The sequence below is a fragment of the Saimiri boliviensis genome, chromosome X (genome assembly GCF_048565385.1).
Source record: "Saimiri boliviensis isolate mSaiBol1 chromosome X, mSaiBol1.pri, whole genome shotgun sequence".
Taxonomy (NCBI): Eukaryota; Metazoa; Chordata; class Mammalia; order Primates; family Cebidae; genus Saimiri; species Saimiri boliviensis.
This window is the reverse complement of record NC_133470.1, coordinates 43,255,301-43,280,358: the sequence shown is the minus strand read 5'-3', so window position 1 is coordinate 43,280,358 and position 25,058 is coordinate 43,255,301. Positions and strand designations below refer to the sequence as shown.

At 39.9% G+C, this 25,058-nt stretch overlaps 1 protein-coding gene and 1 pseudogene across 2 annotated transcripts in view; both read left to right on the top strand.

Annotated features, from left to right (window-relative positions):
• The window catches only part of SLC9A7 (solute carrier family 9 member A7), a 142,820-nt gene that overhangs the window by 27,100 nt on the left and 90,662 nt on the right, over nt 1-25,058 (top strand). The window lies entirely within an intron of this gene.
• LOC101040735 (charged multivesicular body protein 5-like) lies at nt 138-21,340 on the top strand (annotated as a pseudogene).

Below are 25,058 nucleotides of genomic sequence, written 5' to 3'. Positions count from 1 at the left end.
TTAGATGAGATTACCAGCTTCTTCTCATTAGAAGTTATATCGTTTTCACTTTGTCCACATGTATGAAAGTGCCTATTTCCCCACCGTTTTGCCAACAGGGTGTGTTATCAAACTTACGGATTTTTTTTTTTTTTTTTTTTTCTTGAGACGAGTCTCACCCTGTCTCCCAGGCTGGAGTGCAGTGGTGCAATCTCAGCTCACTGCAACCTCCCCCTCCCTGGTTCAAGCGATTCTCCTGCTTCAGTCTCCCGAGCAGCTGGGATTACAGGTGCATACCCCCATGCCTGGCTAATTTTTGTATTTTTAGTAGAGATGGGGGTTTCACCATGTTGGCCAGGATGGTCTCCAACTCCTGACCTCAGGTGATACTCCCACTTCAGCCTCCCAAAGTGCTGGGATTACAGGTGTGAGCCACTGCACCTGGCCAAACTTTTGGATTTTTCTGCGTATGAGGGAATGATGTCGTAGCATCATTTTATTTTATTTTATTTTATTTTCTTCCTTTGTAACTGGGATTACAGGCATGCACCATTATACCCTGCTAATTTGTATTTTTAGTAGGGAAAGCGTTTCTCCATGTTGGTCAGGCTCATCTTGAACTCCCAACTGTAAGGCTGGTTGCCTCGCCGAGCGTTCAGACACGCCCATCTCCCGCCCCGCTTGAAAATTAGAATATGTCAATCATCTAGCCCCACCTTGGAAATCCCCTCTACACTAGGATGCCAATCATCTAGCTCTGCCTTGGAAATCCCCTTTGCACTGGACACCTAACCCCTCCCTTGGAAATCCCCTCTGCATTCAGCACCTAGCCCGCTCACAGGAAGTCCCACCTCCCGCTCATAGGAAGTCCCACCTCCCTACCAATAGTAGCTCCCGCTGTCCACATCCTGTCTCCCCAAATCCAATCAAATGCCTTCACTACCTATAAAACCCCACTCCTGGGTGGAAGCAGCGCGACTTCCCTGGCCTCTCTCCCAAGGACTGCGGAATCTCACCCGGGAGCTAAAATAGATTGGAATTGGCATCTAATTTTCTTGTGCTGGCTTCACTTTCCTCGTTTTTTACTCGGTGTTTATCTTCAGAGAATAAACTTTACACCAACCTCAGGTGGTCCACCTGCCTCAGCCTCCCAAAGTGCTGAGATTACAGGCATGAGCACCTGTGCTTGGCCACCGTTTTTTTTAAAAGATGCCTGGACTTTATCATTAGAAAGATATTCCCCAGCAAATAGCTACCAAATTGTCCCAACACCAGTGATAAAATGTCCATATTGATCCCACTGATTTGAGATGCCTCATCCACTGACTACCTGTATGTATTTTTGGACTTTCTGTTCTGGTCCATTGGTATTTCTCTGTTCATGCATTAATACTACAGTACCAGTGATTACGGACCTTAGAGCATATTTTAAAATCTGGTAAAGCTAGTGCTTTCTCATTGCTCGCCCCCCCCACCCCCGAGTTTTCCTGGTTCTTCTTGTTTGTTTAGTTTTGTGTATGACTCTTTTAAAATTAGCTTACCTGGTTTCTGTCCAAATGCCTATTGGTACTTTCATTGGATAGCGTTGGATTTATGAATTGAGGTAGGAGAATCGTTTTTATGATGTTGACTCTTCCTATTCAGAGACCTCTTCTGGCTTTCCATTGCTTAAAGCCTTTTGTGTTCTTCTGGAGTGGTTTTGAGTTTTCCACTTAAGTTTTGTACATTTTGTATTTTCGGTACTATTATAAATGAAACCTTTTCTTCCTTTTCTTTTCTTTTTCTTTTTCTTTTTCTTTTCTTTTTTTTTTTTTTTTTTTGAGACAGAGTCTTGCTCTGTCACCCAGGCTGGAGTGCAGTGATGTGATCTGAGCTCACTGCATCATTGACCTCCTGGACTCAAGCAGTTCTCCCACCTCAGCCTCCCGAGTATCTGGGACTACAGGCATGCACCACTCTGTACAGCTAATTTTGTTCAATTTTTGAGGACACCAGGTCTCACTTTGTTTCCCAGGGCGGTCTTGAACTCCTGAGCTCTGGCGATCCTCCTGCCTTGGCCTCCCAAAGTGATGGAATTACAACCATGAGCCACCACACCCAGCTTCATCCATTATATCTTTAAACTGTATTGTTGTTCTGGATTTCCTTTATTTTATTTTTATTTTTATTTTTGAGATGGAGTCTCACTCTGTCACCCAGGCTGGAGTGCAATGGTGCAGTCTTGGCTCACTGCAACCTCCACCTCCGGATTCAAGTGATTCTCCTGTCTCAGCCTCCCCAGTAGCTAGGATTACAGGTGCCTGCCACCACACCCAGCTAATTTTTGTATTTTTAGTAGAGACAGGGTTTCACCATGTTGGCCAGGCTGATCTCGAACTCCTGACCTTGTGATCCGCCCACCTCGGCCTCCTAAAGTGTTGGAATTACAGGAGCCACCACGCCCAGCCCATTTTGTTTTTTGCGGGAGAGTTTGCTTAGCTCCATTTTTTCCATTTTTTTACTCTCATTTTCATAGCCCAGGATATTTTCTGAAAATTGTCAAGTGCTTCTTAATGTATTTCTGTCTTGTAATAAGTTATCTTGAAAATTAGTTTGAGAAATCAATGTAGTGAAGATGGATTAGGATTTCTAGTGTAAATGTTGGATATAATGGTGAGTTTATCATAAGTAATTAAAGGGTATGAAGGCTGAACCCCAGATTGTATTTTGGTTTAGTGGAGCTGGGCTGAGCATGAACCAGAACTTGAAATGCTGAAAGTTAACAGATTAGCTACTGGATAACTATTTTATCTAAAGGTTGAATGGCAAGTGTTAAAAATAAATACTTATCTAAGACCAAACCAAAATATCACCAACTTAGAATAAACCCCCGAGTTAATTAATCTGAAATTTTATTCAGAAATATATTATTATCACAATTTTATTAAAAATTTCAGGAGCCATATTTTTAAAGTTTGACATTGAAAGCAAGAGATAATTCCTTCCCTCCCTCTCTTCTTTTTTTTTTTTTTGGAGTCTTGCTCTGTCACCCAGGCTGGAGTGCAGTGGCGTGATCTTGGCTCAATGCAACCTCCGCCTCCTGGGTTCAAGCAATTCTCCTGCCTCAGCCTCCCGAGTAGCTGGGATTACAGGCACCCACCACCACACCCAGCTAATTTTGTATTTTTAATAGAGATGGAGTTTCACCATGTTGGTCAGGCTGATCTTGAGCTCCTGACTTCAGGTGATCCACCCATCTTGGCCTCCCAAAGTGCTGGGATTACAGGCATGAGCCACCACACCAGGCCAGCAAGAGATAATTTCTCGGCACCATCAGTTGCTAGATTGCATGTGACTAGATTGTATGTGTGTAATACCAAAGAGATAACTAGAAATTAAATGCAACTCTAAAAGTTTGTTTTGCAATGTTATAAGTATTAATGCACCAAACAATTCTACAAAGACTAGAATTATGTTATAATCTAATATCTATTATTCTATCTTGTATTGTTACTTCTTTAGGTATTTATTAGTTTAACCAAATATATTGTTTTTCCTTAAGTTATTTAACTGTTGTATTCTTCATTCATTAATTCACTCAACAAATATTCACTGACTGTTTACCTATTTTTTTAATATTTCCCTTTTTAAAAGCCAGGTTTATTGAGGTATAATTTACATACAACAAAATTCATTTTTAAAAATATACAGCTCAGTAGTTTTGACACTGCATACACTTGTGTAACCACCACCAAAATCAAGATAGTAGAACATTTCTGTCCCCCTGGAAAGTCCTCATCTGCTTTTTCGGAACATGCCCTTCTCCTACCCTAGCTCTTGGCAATTACTGATCTGCTTTCTGTCTCTATAGTTTTGCCATTTTTAGAACATCATGTATTAGATAACCTTTTGTTTCTTGCTTCTTTCACCTAGCATAATGCTATTGCGATTTATCCGTGATGTAATGTGGATCAATAGCTTGTTCCTTTTTTTGTTACTGAGTAGTAGTCCATTGTCTGGATATATAACAGTTTACTTATATATTCACCATTCATTGAACATTTGGGTTGTTTTTAGTTATGAGGTATTATAAATAAAGCTGCTGTGAACATTTGCTTACATGTCTTTGTGTGGGCATGTGTTTTTATTTCTTTTGAAATAAATACCCAAGATGAGATTCCTGGGTTGCGTGGTAAGTGTATGTTTAACTTTAAAAACCTGGCAATCAGTTTAAAAGGATCTGAACATTTTTCATTTCCAGCAGCAATGTATAAGCTTTTCAGTTTTTCCACACCCTTACCAACTTTTGTTATTTAGGAATTTAAAGTTTTATCCATTCTAGTGCGAAATGGTATCTCGTTTTAATTTGCATTTCCCTATGGACTAACAATGTTGAGTACCTTTTCTCATGCTCATTTGCCATCCAGAGATCCTCTTTGAAGTCTGTTTTTATTTGTTTGCCCATTTAAAATGTTTTGTCTGAATTATGTATTTTATATTTTCTGGATACCAATCCTTTATCAGATAAGTTTTATGCAATATTTTCTACCTATCTGTGGCCTTTTCATTTCCTGAACTGTGTTTTTTGAAGAACAGAAATTTTAAGTTTTTGACAAAGTCCAGTTTATCGATTATTTTTTCCTTTATGGTTTGTGCTTTTTGTGCTTATCTTAATACATTCTTGATAGGTTAACTAGTTAACAGCTCTCACAGTCATTAATTGGTATTTTCTTCTTACAATAATAAATATGTCTCTCGAGATTAATAGAATTTTTACTCCAACTTATACATAGACTTAAGAAATACAAATCGTACACTTTGTTTATATTACTCAGATTGTTATGTGATAATTGGTCACTAACAATTAAGGGATACCGAAAATGATGTTGCAGGAGACGTTCAGTTACTTCTGAAGATCAGAGATGATTTTTGCCTAAGTCAAACTTTGGGATATCCCTAATATGTATCGTCTGGTCCTTTGTGTTTATTTTGGCATTAAATACAGATTTAAATATTTCCATGAAAAGACTCAAGCGCAATCACAATTTTCACAAGACTAGGTTGTATGTTGGCTACGCAAGCATTTGCTGACTATTTGCTGTACAGGAACACAGGCCTCACAAGGATGGCTATGGGAACATTATGCAAAGAGAGTTGTTAAGAAATTAGCTTTATGATCCCTCTGGGGTATCTTCCTCTGCCTGTGGAATCAAGAGAGTGGTTTGGAGGAGGCTTGTGGTCTTTAACATTTCATGTGTATAAGGATCACTGTCATCCAGACATTGGAACTGTTAAGATTCCAAGGCACTGTACCAGAGTAATTGTGACCCAGCTTTATTTCCTTAAATGCAGTTATGGTTTTGCTGAATTTTTAGTGTTTAAGAGACTGCGTTGGGGGTACTAGTTGATAGGAAGAGAAAATAAAAGGTTTCTGCACCCAAGTTGACACTCTTGAATGGAGCACTACTGTGCACGGTGAGCCAAAGGGTGAGGCAGGCCTTGTGATTGATTTTAGGGTATGTGAGGATCAGTTGTAGGAAACGAGACAGGAAACATATTCAGGGAATAGATTGTAGGGACCTTGATTGCCCTTTTGGGACACAAGGCTTCATTCCATTAAAACGTGAATTAGCATTAATGAGAGAAGGCTTGGGCTGATTTAGGCCTACCTGAGAGTGACCTTTGGCCTCCTACACTCTATGTCGTTGAAAACAGTAAAAGTTAAGATAATTGGGGGATGTTGTGCCTTCCTTGGTTGTCACATGGAGCTGTCCCTCCATTGGGAAGCTGTGAATTGGCATGGGGACATTTGGCATGCCTGAGGGTAGTATAGAAGTTTGACAGGAAAAGGGGCTGTGGCTTTTTTCACCAACAAGATCCACAAACATCTTGCCCATCATCCATGGCAGTCATACCTGACCTGTGTAGATGAGGGGCAGAAGTAGCCGTAGACGTGGGTAGCTGCCATGCCTCCCATCGAGATGATTCTGTGGTTCCCTGATATGTTTCCTCTCCTGTGTAAGCTAAGTAAATATTGCATTAAATGGAAACCAGTTCGCGTCTTGGGACTCTGGTTGCCAGCTTGATCTCATCACCGTAGCTGTGCCTCTGCACTGACACCTTGAAATAGAAGGTTAGCATTACAAACTGGGCTAACTGGGCTTGTGTTGGGGATGCGGGGGATCTGAATGGGGGTTACAGCAATGACAAGGTGAGAATAGGGAGAATCATCTGCCTCCAGGACAGGCACTGAGACTCCTGTCAGCAGTTCTGGCACATGGTCTGGGGAAGAAGGAAGAATAGAACTTTCAACTATAGCTCTGGTGAGAGGTCTGAATGGGGCCAAGGGCTCTTCTTAGCTGTTTAAATATTTTTAAAGTTTTTATTTTAAATAACAAAATTTAACAGTGCTTATATATGCCAAGCACCATTCCAGATGTTTTATTTTATTTACTTTTATTATTTTGTTTCTGAGACAGGGTCTTCCTCTGCTACCCAGGCTGCAGTTCAGTGGTGTGATCATGGCTCACGGCAGCCTCAACCTCCTTGGTCTAAAACAGTACTCCTAACCTCGGCCTCCCAAAGTGCTAGAATTGCAGGAGTGAGCCATGGCTCCTGGCCCATTCCAGACATTTTATAAATATTAACTCATTTAATTCTTCCAACAACTTAATACTATTTATAGTTTCCTGATGAGAAAATTGAGGCACAAAGAAGTTGAGTGACTTGCCCAGGTCATGTAGGTTAGTAAATGGTGAAGCTGAGCTTTGAATCCAGGCAGTCTGCCTCTAGACTCCCTGCTCTAAACTCTTTTGGTTCCTATAGCTTCTCTTCCTCATTCTTCCTCATGAGAAGTAAGTGGTTTCTGGTTTTGCTCCAGTGTTTGCGTTTCTTTGCGGCTGCTCAAGATGAACCAATTCTTCAGGAAAGTAAAACCCAAGGCTCCGCTGCCCAGCCTGACTGACTGCATTGGCACCGTGGACAGCAGGGCAGAGTCCATTGACAAGAAGATTTTTTTTTTTTTTTTTGAGACGGAGTTTCACTCTTGTTACCCAGGCTGGAGTGCAATGGTGCGATCTCGGCTCACCGCAACCTCCGCCTCCTGAGTTCAGGCAATTCTCCTGCCTCAGCCTCCTGAGTAGCTGGGATTATAGGCACGTGCCACCATGCCCAGCTAATTTTTTGTATTTTTAGTAGAGACGGGGTTTCACCAAAGAAGATTTCTTGATTGGATGCTGAGCTAGTGAAATATAAGGATCAGATCAAGAAGATGAGAGAGGGTCCTGCAAAGAATATGGTCAAGCAGGAAAGCCTTGCAAGTTACAAAGTAAAAGTGGATGTATGAGCAGCAGCAAGACAATCTTGCCCAGCAGTCATTCAACATGGAACAAGCCAATTATACCATTCAGTCATTGAAGAACACTAAGTCCATGGTTGATGCTATGAAATTGGGAGTACAAGGAAATGAAGAAGGCATGCAAGTGAAAATTGACCAGATGAGGATTTACAAGACCAGCCAGAAGAGGATGTGATGGAAGATGCAAATGAAGTCCAAGAAGCACTGAGTTGCAGTTATGGCAACCCAGAACTGGATGAAGATGACGTAGAAGCAGAGTTGGATGCACTGAATGATGAGCTTCTGGCTGATGAAGACAGTTCTTATTTGGATGAGACAGCATGTGTACCTACAATTCCAGAATGTGTTTCCACCGACACAAAAAACAAGGATGGAGTTCCAGTGGATGAATTTGGATTGCCATAGATCCCTGTTTCATAGATTTGCATCATTCAAGTGTATCTAGTAAAACAAACACATATTATGAGACTAGGAAATATTTATCTTTCCAAATTTACCATAACAGATTTAGGTTTCTTTCCTTTCTTTGAAGGAAAGTTTAATTACATTGCTCTTTTACTTTTTCTGTTAAGAGACTCATTGCTTGGGAAATGCTTTCTTTTTACTAAAATTTGATTCCTTTTTTTCTTATGAAAAACAAACTTGGTTTAAAAGTCTCTTTGGCTTGTATGACTTGTTTTCATTCATTATTAATAATTTGAAATAAAAGTAAGGAAATGGAATCTTAAAAATCTATGACAATGTAACTCCACAGTCTTAAAATGACCTAATAAATTGATAAGACAAAGATGAGATTATTGAGGCTGTTCATATTATGATTCAGAATCATTTTCTATTGCAGTATTATAGGTTGGTTAAAGTGATGGCCTTTTTGATGGGTTTTGTTGTGTTTTGTGAACAAATCATTATTGTGTCCAATATTAGAATGGAATTATCACTGCTGTATCATGAGTGGGTATTTTGATTCTCTGGTTCCCTCAGTATTACTTCTTGACTTGTAATCAGTAATGAATATTTCTTGATATTTAAGGTATAGGACATTTATACTCAATAAATATCTTTCAAAAGGTTATAATTTTAATAGTATCACTTCAGCTTAAAACCTCTACTGCAGAAACCAAACTTAATAGAATTTTAATGTCATTTCAGCCTGTAACTTCACTGCAGAAACCAAATTAACCAGCATTGTGAGGAAAGAATAAGGAACAATCTGGGCTTGGGCCCTGAGTCTACAATTTACTAACTACTGAGTAGTCTATTCAACTTCTCTAAACTTCTGTTTCCTTATTAGTAAAATCATGCTTAACTCACAGCGCTTTTGTGAGGAATAATTGAGGTAAGGCTCATAAGTACCTTGTTAACTGCAACGGGCTATTCTCATATGAGAGATTGTTAACAATAAGAAAGCAATGGCTTCAAAAAAAAGACATGGAATTAATCATTTTCAAAATGTCATTGTTGCTGTTGTTTTGAGAGGGAGTCTCACTCTGTTACCCAGGCTGGAGTGCAGTGGTGTGATCTCAGCTCACTACAACCTCTGCTCCTGGCTTCAAGCAATTCTCTTGCCTCAGCCTTCCAGGTAACTGGGATTACAGGCATGTGCCACCACACCTAGCTAATTTTTTGTACTTTTAGTAGAGATAGGGTTTCACCGTGTTGGCCAGGCTGGTCTTGAACTCCTGACCTGAAGTGATCCACCTGCCTCGGCCTCCCAAAGTGCTGGGATTACAGGTGTCAGCCACTGTGCCTGGCCAAAATGTCATTGTTGATGAGTCAGTCAGAATACTCACGTAGGTTACAGCTGCACAGGGTGACATCACTGGGTAGTTTCCAGGGAGCATGGATTCCTTTTGCTTTGTGTGGGTGAATATAGCACCTGCCCTTTGGCTTGTACCACTGTTCTGCATACCAAGGAAGGCCTGTGCTATGGTTTTAGGGCCTCATATCACATCTGTTGACCCCCCTTGCTACTGAGACAGCCCACTCTCCAAAATTCTTGAGGTCAGATAGTATACTATCCCCTCCTCTTTGCATCCTTGACAGGGTTCATGGCTTTGATGCTCCTGCAGTCTCCTACTTAGCCTTTCCATAGGAGAGTGAGCACGTTTTCTTTGGGAGGAAACTCAGGAAAGTCTGAGCAATGAGTATGCATTTGGGGCTGACTCTGGGATTCAGACATTGCTTTGTGGTGGTGTTTTTACTTTCTTTTCTTTCTTATTTTTTTTTTTTTTGAAGAAATTTTATGGTCAATACACCACAGGCTGCCCCACCCAGGTACATTAATCATGACAAAGGAAGCCAATCATTCCTTTTTGAAGATGAGCTTTATATTACATGAATCATTATACTACCCCTTATATGAAGTCTACCTGTTATATGTGGTGATGATTGTATTTTGTCCATATTTCCTTTGCTATGTGGGGAGATCAACTGTAGCTTTTTCATCATGATTTTCATTCCTTGCTTCAAAGCAGTGATTTGGTTTCTAGGTCGGCATTGTAAGCAACCTAATGCTTTGTCACAGCGCTCCAGCTCCTCACACTGCTGGCTGAAGAGAGGCTGCTAAAATAGGTTGATCAAGTTGTTGTTTTTTTTCATTGTCATATTTTGCACCAAATGAAGCGTGACACATCCCACTCTGTGACAGAAGCTGTGAGTGACAATTGGTTCCGTGTGGTGGCCTAAAATTACAGAATGTTACCTGCTGCTTGCTAAGGAAGAATCTTCTAGAGGTTTTCCCTGTATGTCTGCCTGGAGCCCACAATAGAACTTGTGTATGGCATCTAATAAATTGTAATCCCAGTGTGACAATGACCTGCAGGCACAAAGAAGAAATAACTTGGTCATATAAAGTTTTGGAGTTCTTATATCAACTGTTTAATGTTATATTTAAACACCCATCTCTCATTTGGTTACTTTCTTTAATAGTCTAATTATTTATGTGTAATACAGAAATCAAACATCACAAATGTGATTGATAAAAGTCCTTCTTTGCCTCATGGAATTTTAGTTTTTACAAATAACCTTAGAATAATTCAGGTAACTAAGGTATATGGAGCAGCAGTGCTACTTGTACATGAAGAACTCTATCACTCTATTCTCCATTTTTCTGCAAATAACTCAATTAGCTAGATTAACAAACATTGTCACAGAAACAAAATGTTTTTTTTAAAGCTATGGATCCCTGTGTTTATATTTACAAAATGCCATAAACAGGCATTTCTCTCTTATTAAGAGGACTTAAACAGGTGTTTAAACATTAAGACAGTGGTGATTTTAAACCATAATAGAACCCTAAGTTAAGGCTTTTGTTTTGAAATCCACACTCATAGCTACTTATATGTGAAACACCTTTGCATTTGGGGCCAATGTGCTATTAAGGCTATTGTTGACCCTAGTACCCACTACCTACCCTTACACACACACACATATGCATGCACGCACACATGCATGCACGCACACACACACCAGAGAGAAACTGTTTTCTTAGAGCCCAGGACCATCAAAATAGATTTTTTTGACTTATCAAGCCTTGAACTAGAATAGAAAACCCACATTTATTCTAGTGTTTATGTGTTTAATAGTTCAAAACATGAAGTTATATGTTGATTGCAGATGTAGGAAGCAAAATGGAAAAAAATGCATCTTGCTAGCAAACATCGCTGACTGCCTTCACTAACTGCACTTAGCACAATACGTAATCATCTTTTCTCCGTGTTTACTTATTTATGGGCTACCCCTCCCTACCTGCTCTAGATGGAAGTTGAAAAAGGCAAGGTCCTTGCTTGTCTTCCTCAAGATTGCTCAGATATTGGGTGCAAGAAAGTCCCCATAGCCTTTGGTGGGTTGGTGGCAGTGTGTGATAGGAAGGGTCTTTTCTCAACCCTGAGCCTTCACTTTGGAAGCCATACTGTGTTGCGATTAATTCTAATAAACCCATGCAGCATCTGAAGATAACCCCACAGGAAATTGAATTTTGAAGCAAACGTGTTTATTTCTTGGAAGCTTAATGGATGGATTGGAAAAAAAAAAAAAGAATCATTTGCTTCTAGCTTTGGAAGCCAGAGAAACCACAGGCAAAGGAGCATGCCCTTGTCCCTTAGTCTCCTATTAGCTTGCAGCTCTAATTTCTATCCAGGGTAATATGATCGAGGGGAGCTATTTGCATCTTTGAAAATTCCACTCTTCTGCTGGCTGATAACAATAGAATAGTGGAAACGTATCTTGTGTGTTCTCTACCATTATGGATAATTACTAATAAAGTCTCTTTCTGGCAATTCTCATTAAGTGATTTAATTTTAGAAGTGGAAAGAACCATACCTATTGGAACACTTGAATCTCAACAGTCTATTATATTAAACTTTATTAAGAATAATAATTATTTTTATTCTATTATATTAAACTTAATAATTCTAATTCTTATTAAGAATAAGAATTATTCCCTGGAATTTTGTAAGATCACCTCAAGTCAAATTATATCTTCAAAAAGATAATCGCAGTCAGAAAAAATGTTGTAAATCATTATTAATATTGTTATGGACCAGAGGTGATCATTTTGTAGGCATGCTGATTTGAAGTCCTTTTTTCAGTCTATTTGTTCTTAAATTTAGATTTTGTTGTACTGTGAGACCTTACCTTTAACATCCATTCATGTGATACTTTATCACTTTTTTGAGAGGTATTACTTTGGAAATTCAGGATACAGTCATGGCAGTATAAAAACACAAGTGGTTTTGCTTTGCAAATCCTAGGGGGTTATTTGGATGATCAGTTCCATCAGCTAGGGTCCCCTTCTTTTCTCTTCTCTGTCACAGCTGTGAGAGAGGTCTTGGAGGACAATAATGCCAGGTAGAGGAGGATGCAAGGTGTATGTGGGGAATTCTGAGGAGTTGAATTTGATGAGTGTTTATGTGTAGGGGCAGATGACAGTGGCTGATGGAGAAGGAATGATTGGGGAATCAGGGGAGAAGCAGCGGGGATAGTTAAGAAACAATTGCAGAAAATCCAGTCAGGGAACTTGAACCAGAGTAATGATAGTAAGGAGAAGAGGGGGTGACCAGGAAAATGCTTAGAAGTAGAGTTGGCAAGAGTGGGAAAGGACAGGATGTGGGGGTGATGAGGTGCTACCCAGTAGTACCAAGTTTTTGTGCTTGAATCAAATAATTGCTCAAGCCCTAGAACCAGGGTTGCTTTCTGAGGAAAATCTTGTTTGTGATTATAGAACTTCTCTTCAGCAGACAACAATATGCAAGTCAAGATCTTTGATTTATTTTTCATAGCAAGTTTAATTACAACCAACATACCTGGAATCTGTAGCCTATAGATCTTTTACATTACCAGCTATTGAGGTCCTCAATAATGACCTTAATCATGTTTGTTGTTCATCTTGTTCTTGTCAGAAGTCTGGCTGAAAAGTTTGGTATTTGAGAGAGGAATGTTCTGAAAGAATATATTACTTAGTTTCTCAAAGAATAATTTAAGTCAAACAATCAGGAAATGGCAGATTAGACCATGTTATTTTGGCCTTCAGTCTTTCACTCCTGGAATTGCCCTTATAGAACCAAACTAACATTATGTCCTTAGTTTTCTCTTAGAGCTACTTATATATGCAATGCCTTCACATTTAGAAGAAAAATGTTACTAAAGCTATTGACCTTCATGGCCCCTTCCCTGTAATTTCCACAAAAACCCTGAGATGGTTTCTTCTAAGAACACAAGACCAACAAATTTTTTTTGAGTTATCAAACCTTAAGCTAGAGTAGGAAATCTATGTGTGTTTCAGTGTTTTCCACTTTGTTCTTGTCACAAGAAGCACAGTTTTAAGCCTATTTTCTATGGTTTTTTTCAAACAACTTTTGAAATTATTATTTTTATTTATTATGCTCTTTTATTTTATTTATTATGCTCATATATTAAGTGGATTTGTGTTTTTAGTTTAACCCATTTTAGTCAGTTGGATAAATATTTAAAGTATGTTTCCAAAATAAATAAAGATTTTGAGCCGGGCACAGTAGTTTACACCTGTAATCCCAGCACTTTGGGAGACTGAGGAGAGCAGATCACTTGAGGTTAGGAATTCGAGACCAGCCTGGCCAACATGATGAAGCACCGTCTCTACTAAAAATAACAAAAATTAGCCGGGTGCAGTGGCGCACGCCCGTAATCCCAGCTACTCAGGAGGCTAAGGCAGGAGAATCACTTGAACCCCAGAGGCAGAGGTTGCAGTGAGCCAAGATTGTGCCACTGTACTCCAGCTTGGGCCACAGAACAGACTGTGTCTCAAAAAAAAAAATTTAGATGACCCTACATCAGTATTTATTGGGACATTTAAGAAGATGACTGCTTCTTGTGCAATAGTTTTCTCTTGAAAACTTCATTTTATTACACAAATAGAAGAAAAATTAGCATAAATATCAGGATGATTTTGGTGTTATAATGTAGGATTTCTAGTCAACTGACCTTTGGTATAATTAATATGTGTAATATATCTGTCCATCTTATAGGACTTGGAGCACCTTTTGAGTATTTTCCAGGAATATGTAACACAATTGCAAATTTGCTTTTTATGACGTAGTTCTTGTCTGCAATGCTGATTACTTACTCAAGAATGGAACACTCCCTTCCCAATTATTCCACGATTTCTTTAGGAAAATGCAGTTATTTTGGTGCACACGTGTTGACATAACTCATGAGACCAGGTGTCCAGGATGGAGAAGCAGAGCTAGGGTTTTTTGTTTTGTTTCTGTCCTGGGCAACCGTATCCTTTTGGTCAGAGTTCTCGCTTTATCCAGAAGCCACGTGACTTCAGTTACAAGGAGATTTCCCTCTTTCCCAAACAGCAGGGAACTAGAATCAGAAACAGGGGAAAAAAAAAAAAACTAACAAAAAAAAAACCAAAACTAAACTGAAAAGAAGTGAATTATGATCAAAATAGCTTCAAATAAGATTTTAAAGCCACTTGGGCACTATTTGCCTATTGATAACAGAATCATTCTTTCTTGTTTGGTTATAAATCCGTTAGATCTCCAATTTACTAATGATTACAATGAATATTTTAAACCAAAAGAGTCAGTACCTTCACAATAGGCGTAAAGTCCTCATGATTCTATATTTAAAGTGTTTTAGGGGGTGAGTGAGTGGGAATTTGAGAACAGATTTGGGCAAGGAAATTCCTTCCCCTTTGTGCTTTTGTAGCACTTGTGTCTGTTGCAGCATTTGTGCTGTCTAGAGTTTCTGGTCTTACTAAAGAGGATCCTGCCTGAGTCGTCTCAGGGTTCATAGCATCTAGTGGCTGAATGTTTATTGAATTAAGGCAGGCAACAGGGATTCCTTTCTTGGTTTATCAATGTTTGTTTCTTCTCTTTTTAATAAAGAAACTGGCTGGTTTCTATTTGCGTGCTCAAAATAAACATATCTTTACCAAATGTTGCTGGGAGTCAGAGCCCTCTAAGGCCCCACAAATGCTCACCTTACCACTTATTCCCTTAATGATATATCAAGCATCTAGGTTTATGCATCTGAGCACTGGACTGGGAGCCAGAAGTCTCAGGTCTGAGTCACTGCTTTACTCTTCACTACCCATCTTCAGTTGAGCAGAGCACTTAATATCTCTAGACTTCAGCATCTTGATTTATAAAAGAAAATTACTATTCTAAGTCAGGGGCTGTCTATATGTGTACTGCCTACCTTAAGGACTTTTGCCAGGAATAAAATTAAGTAATGTGTGGATATTCCTTGACTTATGATGGAGTTATATCCTGATGAAGCCATTATAAGTTTAAAATATTGCAATTTGAAAATGCATTTAATACATTTACCTACCAAGCATCATAGCTTAGCCCAGCTGACCGTAAATGTGCTCAGAACACTTTCATTAGCCTGCCATTGGGCAATATCATCTAACACAATGCCTATTTCATAATAAAGTGTTGAATAGCTAATAATTTATTGAATACCATACTGAAAGTGAAAACAGAATGGTTGTATGGATACTCAAAGTACGGTTTCTACTGAATGTGTATCACTTTTGCACCATCTTAAAGGGGAAAAATTGTAAGTCTATTCTAAGTCAGAGGCCATGTGTAAGGCTTCTCAAGACTGAAAAATACACTCTGTGACATTTGTCATTTTCAACTAACTGAGAATGAGGGCACATCCACAAAAATTTGATTAGATCCAGAACTTAACCTTATACCACTGGATTCCTATTTTTGGGATCAGTGAATCGTAATGTATTAACAATTTTGTTAATTAACAATTTTGTGACCATTTCCAGGAACTAACTATAACTGAGCCATTATAAAGAAAAAGGTGTTCAGTTATAGGGACCCATAAATATACCCTATTAGTCAAGTGGTTATTGAATGCCTACTGTATGTTTGGTACTGTGCTATTCCACATGTGGAAATAGAAAAGAAATCTTACCTCTAGGTCTGATCCTCAAGGAGTTTACAGTCTAGTTAGGGAGATAGAATAGTTCAAGCACTGGACTAATCTGTGATATAAATAAATACTTTTAAAAAATTCTTTAAAAATATTTTCAGGATACTTATTGAGAGAAATGAGATATCAGTGTGAATAAGGAGCTTGGGTAGGGCCTTAAAGAGTTGAGGCTAAACCTGGGAATGTAATCCAAGTGAAAAGGAATTTTATCAAGATGGAATAATTAAATCTAGTGCAATGTCTGTTATATAGTACATGATTAATAAGTATTAATTTGCTTGCTGAATGAATCTCTTTCAGCAAATTTATCTTCTAGTTTGCCAGTTCTCTCTTTTACTGTGTCTAGTCTGCTGTTGAACTTGAAAATGAAATAAAAATGCTAAGATCATGTTTTTCTTTTCCAGAATTTCTGTTGGTTCTTTCTAAAATCACAATCCTCTACTCCACACTACACTCCTTAACCTTTCCCCTGCCTTATTTTTAGCCGTAGCACCTACCATATTCTAACATACCATGTAATCTACATATTTTGTTTCTTATGTTTCTTCCCCTATTAGAAATATAATGAAGCTCCAGGAGAGCAGGAATTTCTATTTGTTTTGTTCACTGATATGTATCTCCAAACACTAGAACAGTGCCTGGGACATAGTAGGATCTCAAAAAATATTTGTGTTGTCCACCAGTAAGGAGGCAATAGTAAAACCTGTCAAATCAGATTGGGGTGGAGATGAGGTCCTTGTAGAGTCCAGCAGGAAATAAGATTTGGGGAGGGGCTTCATTACGGCTAGATTATATAGAGCATCCTGTGTTGAGGGAAGGTGTGGCGCTTCAACATAGTAGGCACAAATATTATTTACAAAGCTGAGCAAAATCCATAATTTACTTGTCATTTGAGAGACATCAGGAAATAGCAGAAAGAACTCTGGCTTTGGAATTGGAAGTATGCAAGTTGAAATCCTACGTCTACAGTTTACCAGCTATGTGGTCTTAGGCAAGTTACTTACTCTTGAAGATCCAGTTTTGTTTTGTTTACCTGTAAAGTGGTGTTAATAATCCCTGGCTCATAAAATTGTGGTGAAAATTAAGAGATAATAAGTAAAATCCCTAGTACCAAGTGGGTGCCCAGTAAGTAGTTCTTGGACTGCACTGGTTGATTTGAAACTATTAGCATACTAAAATGTACTTTTTCTGTTTGGGGCCTATTACTTAGATATTGTAGGAAGAAGCAGAAAACATTGAGTGTAGTATATTGAGGTAAAGTATTGTAACTGTGGTTTAGGAAAAATAACTATCAACTATGAGTAAAAATGAAAAGGAAGATACTATATTTGGGTGTTTTACAGTCATGAAAAAAAAACTCACAGAAATAACTAGTATCTTTTCACTTCTCTAAAATGTTTTGAAACCTTGCGTTAATTAAGAGGAGAGACGAAAATCCCCTAAAATACTAGAGTCACTAATAGTGTGGTCCTGAAAGTACTGAACTACAGGGAAGTCACCGAGCTCTGGAGGAGACCAGCTTTCCTGGAGTGGTCAGGTCCTCATGGATATTCTCTTCTAGAAAGGACTTGCATGTTGACATGAACCTAGGGCACTAACTTGACATTTCACAGAAAAAACTTTTAATGTTAAGTCCTCTGCTTGTTAAAGGTCAACCAAGAATAATTCTCCTGGAGAAACCTTGTGCATTTTCTTTTCTTTTTTCTTTTTCTTTCTTTCTTTCTTTTTTTTTTTTTTTTTCGAGGCAGAGTTTCACTGTTGTTGCCTAGGTTGGAGTGCAGTGGCGTGATCTTGGCTCACTGCAACCTCTGCTTCCCAGGTTCAAGAAATTGGCCTATCTCAGCCTCCCAAGGAGCTGGGATTACAGGTGCCTGCCACTATGCCCAGCTAGTTTTTTGTATTTTTAGTAGAGATGGGGTTTCACCATGTTGGCCAGGCTGGTCTCGAACTCCTGACCTCAGGTGATCCACCCACCTTGGCCTTCCAAAGTGCTTGGATTACAGGCTTTAGCCACTGTGCCTGGCCTGCCTTGTGCGTTTTCTATGTAACCGGTTGTTAAAGATGTTATTCTTTTTTGCTCATTGACCCTTGGATAATAGGCCATCTGACAGCTTTATCTGATAATATAGGATTAAGCAAACATTTATTTCTCTTAACTGGTTTATTCCCTCTTATCAGATGATAAGAATTAAGTAGCACACAATACTTCTTTTTTGATTCAGTTGTCAAGAAACTCAGGGCACTATGTGATGCTTGATTACAATAACAGAAAGTCTAGGAGGACCGTGGATTTACTTCCTCCTTGTATACTATAGTTCAGTACTGTCAGTTTCTATTTTAAGTGGCTGGCTGTAGAGCACCTTAAAGGCTTAACAAAATAACCTGAGTATACCTAATTTGGCATTTGACGAATTTAACATTTCCCCAGATGTGACTCAAACGTTTTGTAAATGTAATGTATTTAAAAGACCCAGGTGTCTAGCAGTAGGGGCATGGTTTAATAAACTGGCATATTAATACACCACATCTAGGATTTTGATCTTAAATTCTAAAGCAAATCTGTCACTGAGCCCTTATACAAGACTCCGTGCACAACGTATTACTGAACAGCAGTGAACATGAATGAATTCATATGTTTCAATGTGAATACTGATTTGGTTTGGATATTGTTTGTCCCCTCCAAATCTCATGTTGAAATGTGACCTCTCATGTTGGAGGTGGGGCTTTGTTGGAGCTGTTTTGATTCATGGGGGTGGATCCCTCATGAATGACTTGGTGCCATCCCTGCCAGTAATGAGTGAGTTCTTGATCTGTTAGTTCAGATGGGATCTGGTTGTTTAAAGAACCTGGCATCTCCCCCATCTCTCACTTGCTTCCTCTTTCCATGTGACATGCTGGCTCCCCTTCGCCTTCTACCATGGTTGTAAGCAGTCTGAGGCCCTCCCCAGAGACAGATGCAGACACTATGCTTCCTGTACAGCCTGGAGAACCATGAGCCAAATAAACGTCTTTCCTTTATAAATTACCTAGTCTCAGGTATTCATTTATAGAAATGCAAATAGACTAACACGGTAACCTGCAAAAAACATATTGTGGAGGTTAAAAAAGGGAAATGCAGCAAGATTCATTCAGTTAATACAACAGAAAATGCTGCTTGTCCCCCAGTATCTGGTTTCCATTTTTTCCCCTCATAATAGAATTTTAGAAGGTTCATTGATCTCCCAGGAAGAAGACTTTATTTTCTTGCCTCTCTTGCTGCCAGGTATGATCATGTGACCAAGGACCTGGCTAATAGGATGTGAGTGGAAGTGTGTGTGTGTAATTTAGAGGCTGTGCCCTTAAAGGGAGTGTCTTCTCTGATTCTTCTCTCATTTCCCTTTGCCTGACACATCGGCCTGATGGTGAGGGCAGCACCCTCTACATGATAGAGCAGGAAGATGAGGGAGGGGTATTGAGGGAGGTGGGGGAGCCACCATTTCATCCCAGGAATACTTATGCTCTGACTCTTCAGTGAAGGAAAAAGAAACTCATGTAAGCCACCATTATTTTGGTCTTTGTTCCAGCAGCTATAGCTGCTTCCTAATTTTATATGATACTATTTATGGAAGTTAAAATGAGCAAAGGAATATTTACTATATATCTGTAGACATGTATGTTTAGTAAATCTGGACTCTATACAGTCTAAAATGAATGACACTTGCCTTAGAGGTAGAAGGGAAGGAATGGGACCAGGGAAGGAGGGAACATAGCCTACTTCCTCTCTTTACTCTAAGCCACAAGGGATTCTCTCTTTTCTGTTGTCGTGCTCAGTCAACTATGTCAGAGTAGGACAGTCAATTCAGTGATGAAGAATTGGTATGTTTATGACTTTTGTGATTGCTTTATGCCAGGCGGTTTTTCTGTTGGCTTTTAACAGTGACTTATGGAGTATATGAAGTGATTGGATTAAGAGAAAATAGTGGCTCACCCTTAAAACAAATGTGGAGGACAGAGCGATGACTGTCATGACAAGAGCGAGCTATGAAATAGACCTGAGAAAACAGATGCTGTTGCAGTTGGATGGTAAGGCCTGTGGCACAGGTGTTGCTGGCAGGCTGCACGAGGCCCCACAGGGGGCATTCTCCATTTGCCCAGAGCCTAGACAATGCCGTTGCTGGCTCAGAAGCTGAAATTGTCAGCAGCCTGGGTGACTGTCTCTTGGGGTCAGGCTCACGTTAATCAGGCTCAGAGTCTGAGCCTAAACCAGAATGCCAATTGATTAATTTATGATAAGAGATTTGAGTGTTGCAGAGCAGAGTGTGTGTTTGGGCTGAGAAGAGCATTTTTTTTTTCCAAGTAGGCAAGTAGCAGGGGACCCCAGGCTGTCATCAGAAAGTTGCTTAGAGAGGACAGAGGAAGTACAGAGGCAATTGATTATAGTACACTCATAGGCAGACTGGAAAAGGCTGGTGAGTCCATCTCCTTGCTCGAACAGCCTTGTTCCCCCTACCTCTCCCCACTGCCAGCCCCGGCCAGCCACTGTATCATTTCCCTTATCAGTGGTTACATGGATGGTCTCATCATCTGACTTTTGGAGTCAGCCTTTCTTCTTCTTCTTTTTTTTTTTTTCCACAGTATTTTTTTCAAACTAGATTCCAATGGACTGGGCTTTCCCTAGACAAATCTCAGGTGGATTCCAGGTGAGTCACATTGCAGTTTGGGGATTCCCAGGCTCTTAAGGGCAAAATAACAGCTCATCTGGTTTACTCCCTCAATTTGCCAGTCATATCGAACAAACATATGACAATTTTGCTGGCTAACACTGAGGAAATCTTCATTCTCTTACCTCTATATCTATGGGGGCGCTTACTCTCCATTTCCCTATTCCAGGTACATTCCATGATGCATTTAGTTGTATTTCTGAATGCGGTTCTTCTTTTCACATGGCATTCCGTCTTCCCACTTGTCCCTGCTTTCACTCTGTTTACCTTAATGTGCAAGTGCTTAAGGGGCAGTCCTTGCTTAGATAACTTTGGCTCTCTGATCTGTGGCTTTAGAGACCATTTGTGCATAGCTAGCTTCCAGGTCTTTATATTCAATCCTGAATGTATTCTTACAATACAGTCCTACAAGTCACTACTTTTTAAAAGTAGTTGTTGGACAAGATAATACATATGATAGTACAAAATTCAAAAGTTAGAAGGCAAACTGAAAAACTGGCCTCCCTTTCTCCCTGGAGATGAATGTATTCCATTGTCTTCTCTGGAGACAAATACGCTTATCAGTTAAGCCATTTCCACTTGAACGTGTCATGCTGTATTTAAAATTAGTGTATGTGTTAGCACTATTGCACGAGAGTGCCATCAGTACCCACCTAGATGGTGAGGTGCTCTCCCTTCTCACATTGCTCGATGGTTCCCCCAAGAACCTTGAGCACCCCAATGCTATGGTGTAGCCTAAAAGGATGGCTGCTGGAATTTCCTTTCAATGCTTTTTTACTTTTGTACAATTCACCTTTGGTTAGCTATGAACTCTCAGAGGATAGCAATGGTGTACTGTTTCTGGCGTATTTCCTTTACTGCTTTACACAGTCTTTAAAATAGAGTAGGTTCTCAGTATATATATATATATATATATATATATATATATATATATGTCTAATGATGAGATGAACTTTTTTTGTTAGTTTAGGCAATGGGTGTAGGCATTTTGTTTTTAAAAACATTTAAAAAAGTAACTGCTGGCAGAAAATATAATGACAAGAAGATGAGCAGTTGCCTGTTGTATTATGATAGATTAGTACCTTTAATTTTTTTCTGAGCTTATTTTTATATTTTATTTATTTGTTTATTTAGAGATGGAGTCTCGCTCTGTTGCCCAGGCTGGAGTGCAGTGGCCTGATCTCGGCTCACTGCACCCTCTACTTCCTGGGTTCAAGTGATTCTCTTGCCTCAGCCTCCTGAGTAGCTGGGACTATAGGCATGTGCCACCACGCCCAGCTAATTTTTATATTTTTAGTAGAGATGGGGTCTCACCATGTTGGCCAGAACTTTCTCAATCTCTTGACCTTGTGATCCATCCACCTCAGCCTCCTAAAGTGCTGGGATTACAGGCATGAGCCACCACGCCTGGCCTATTTTTACTTTTGAGAACAGAGTCTCACTTTGTCACCATGCTGGAGTCTACTGGTGTGATCTCAGCTCACTGCAGCCTTGATCTCCTGGGTTCAAGCAATTCTTCCACTATAGCCTCCTGAATAGCTGAGACCACAGGTGTGCACCACCACACCGGCTAATTTTTTAATTTTTTACAGAGACAGAGTTCCACGTTGTTGTCCAGGCTGGTCTCGAACTTCTGGGTTCAAATGATCCTCCTGCCTCAGCTTCCTGAGCAGCTGGGGTGAGAGGCACGTGTCACCATGAGTTTAGTGCCTTTTTCAGTGGAACCTTCTTTCCTTATTCTCTGATAGTGTGCCACCGTCCTGCCTTACCACCTCCCACGACACTGCCTGAGCTTCTTTCCTCCTTACCACTTACAACATACTATTTAACATATTTATCTTATTTTTAAACATCTTTCCCCTACTAGAGTGTAAGCCCTATAAAGGGAGGGCAGGATTTTTGTCCCTATTGTTGACTCTTACATTCCCAGAGCCTAGCATATGATAAGCTGCTCAACAGATATTTGTCGAATGTATAACCTGTCGAGATAGCAATTGTTTATGTTGTCATCGAATTGATTACTATCACCAATCAGATTTCTCTTTTTTCTGTCCCCAGTTACTTGGTATCAGTGCTTTGAGACCAGGAAGACATTTTTCACCTCTCTGCAAACAAAACCTATAGTTTGGGGCTCAGTGACTTAGAGGCATGTGGAGGAAGAAAGAGCATAATCAATGGTGCTAGAACAAAACGCCTTGGGCTCTGCTGTCAATGCCTGGCATATTCTCCAAAACACTCCCCACTTGTATTTTACTAGCCTATTTTGAGAACCTTTTTGTTTGTTTGTTTGTTTTGAGATGGAGTCTCACTCTGTCACCCAGGCACAATCTCAGCTCGTTACAACCTCCACCTCCTGGGTTCAAGTGATTCTCCTGTCTTAGCCTCCTGAGTAGCTGGGATTACAGGTGCCGGCCACCATGCTTGGCTATTTTTTTTTTTTTTTTTTTGTATTTTTAGTAGAGCTAGGGTTTCGCCACGTTGGCCATGCTGGTCTCCAACTCAGCTGATCTGCCCACCTTGGCCTACCAGAGTGCTGGGATTACAGGTGTGAGTCACCTCGCCTGACCTTGAGTACCTTTAATAAAGGTGATTCATGTCCCTGTTTGTTATTCTCACCACAGAGCCTATCCTTTTTCGTAGCCTAATTTTTCTTTTTTTAAACAATTTTTGAGACAGGGTCCTGTTATGTTACCCAGGCTGGTCTCTAGCTCCTGGGCTCAAGCAGTCCTCTTACCTCAGCCTCCCAAGTAGCTGGCACTAATGGCACATGTTAGCTGGGCACTGTGGCTCATGCCTGTAATCCTAGCAATTTGGGAGGCCGAGGTGGGTGGATTGCTTGAGATCGGGAGTTCAAGATTACCCTGGCCAACATGATGAAACACCTTCTCTAATAAGAATGCAAAAATTAGCAGGGCGTGGTGGTGTGCACCTGTAGTTGCAGCTGCTCGGGAGGCTGAGGCAGGAGAATTGCTTTAACGTGAGAGGCGGAGGTTGCAGTGAGCTGAGATCACGCCACTGTACTCCAGCCTGGGCAACAGAATGACACTTTGTCTCAGTCAGTCAACACACATGTCACCACACATGGCTCAATTTCTCCTTTTTTTTTTTTTTTTTTTTTTTTTTGGTTAATAGCTCTTCTGATTCTTTTGCTTAAATGCTGTCACTCTGATATTAAGGAGAAAGCCAGTTGATTGCATCTGAGTTTGAGCCTGAACTAGGTCATTTAGTCTTACAAAGACAAATTCTGTTTTGCGGCCACATTTTGCCCATCTAGTCAGGCAGCTGCCATAAATATGCGAACCTTGGGCTCCCTCTTATGAGAGGGTAGTCAAGTAGACCTTGGCATAAATGCAGAATTGAGAAGATACTGGCTAGTGACACCGGCTTTTTGGTAAGCGCTGCCTGGCCACTTTGCCTGAAGCGATCTCCTACTGTCACTGTGGATGTCACATGCCTCCTGGCTGTGCCACTTACTAGTCAGATCCTTAATTAGCTCTAAAATGGATTTCATGTCCTTTGTGAGAACTGAATTCACCGAGATGATATCAGGGAAATCTCAGTACCTTATAAACACAACAAGATCAAATCAACAGATCTTACTATGCTGAAGAGTTGGGCTTTTGTCCTCTAGCTGGCGAGGAGCCATTACAAACCTTTAAGCTAGCAGAACTGTTTATTTTACAATGACTGTCCTTGCAGTAGTTTTCAGGTAAAGTACTGAAGAGTGTGAGATGGATGCAGGGAAGCAAAGAAGCTGTCAAAGAAAAAGTTCACCGGAGGCTGGGCGCAGTGGCTCACCCCTATAATCACAGCACTTTAGGAGGCTGAGGCAGGCAGATAGCCTGAGGCCAGGCATTCGAGACCAGCTCGTTAATTATCATCTCATGATCTGACTTATTACATTGATACCGTCCAGCTACCTCTTCCCCTGTCAAGATGATTTTGGCACAAATCCTAGACATTGTGTCATTTTATCAGGTTGGTGCAAAAGTAACTGCGGCTTTTGCCATTCCTTTCAGTGGCAAAAGCCACAATTACTTTTGCACCAAACTGATATTTCTAAATATTATTCCGTATTTGTCTCCAAAAGACAAGGAATCATCTCATAAAAATATAGCCACAATACCTTATCCCTCCTTAAAAACCATAGTAATTTTGTGATATTTATTAAATATCCAGTGAGTTCATATTTCCCCAGCTGATTATTTTAAAGCTTCAATTATGATGTAACTAAGGGCCCTCCAACAGCATTTGGTAGATACATCTCTGTGTCTCATAAATCTCTCTTAATCTGTAGATTGGTGTGGAAAACTTTTCAGAGCATTTTGGGATCTATTTATGTGAACCTGTACTATAAGCAGTACCTCAACAAAAGAAAGAGGTAGAGGAATGTGGGATAATGTAGGGATCTTCTCTTTTTTGTCTTTTTGAGATAGGGTCTCACTCTATCATCCAGGCTGTAGTGCAGTGGCACAATCGTGATTCACTGCAGTCTCGAACTCCTGGGCTCAAGTGATCTTCCTGCCTCAGCCTCCTAAGTAGATAGGACTATAGGTGCATGCCTCTGCACTCAGCTGATTTTTAAATCTTTTGTAGAGACC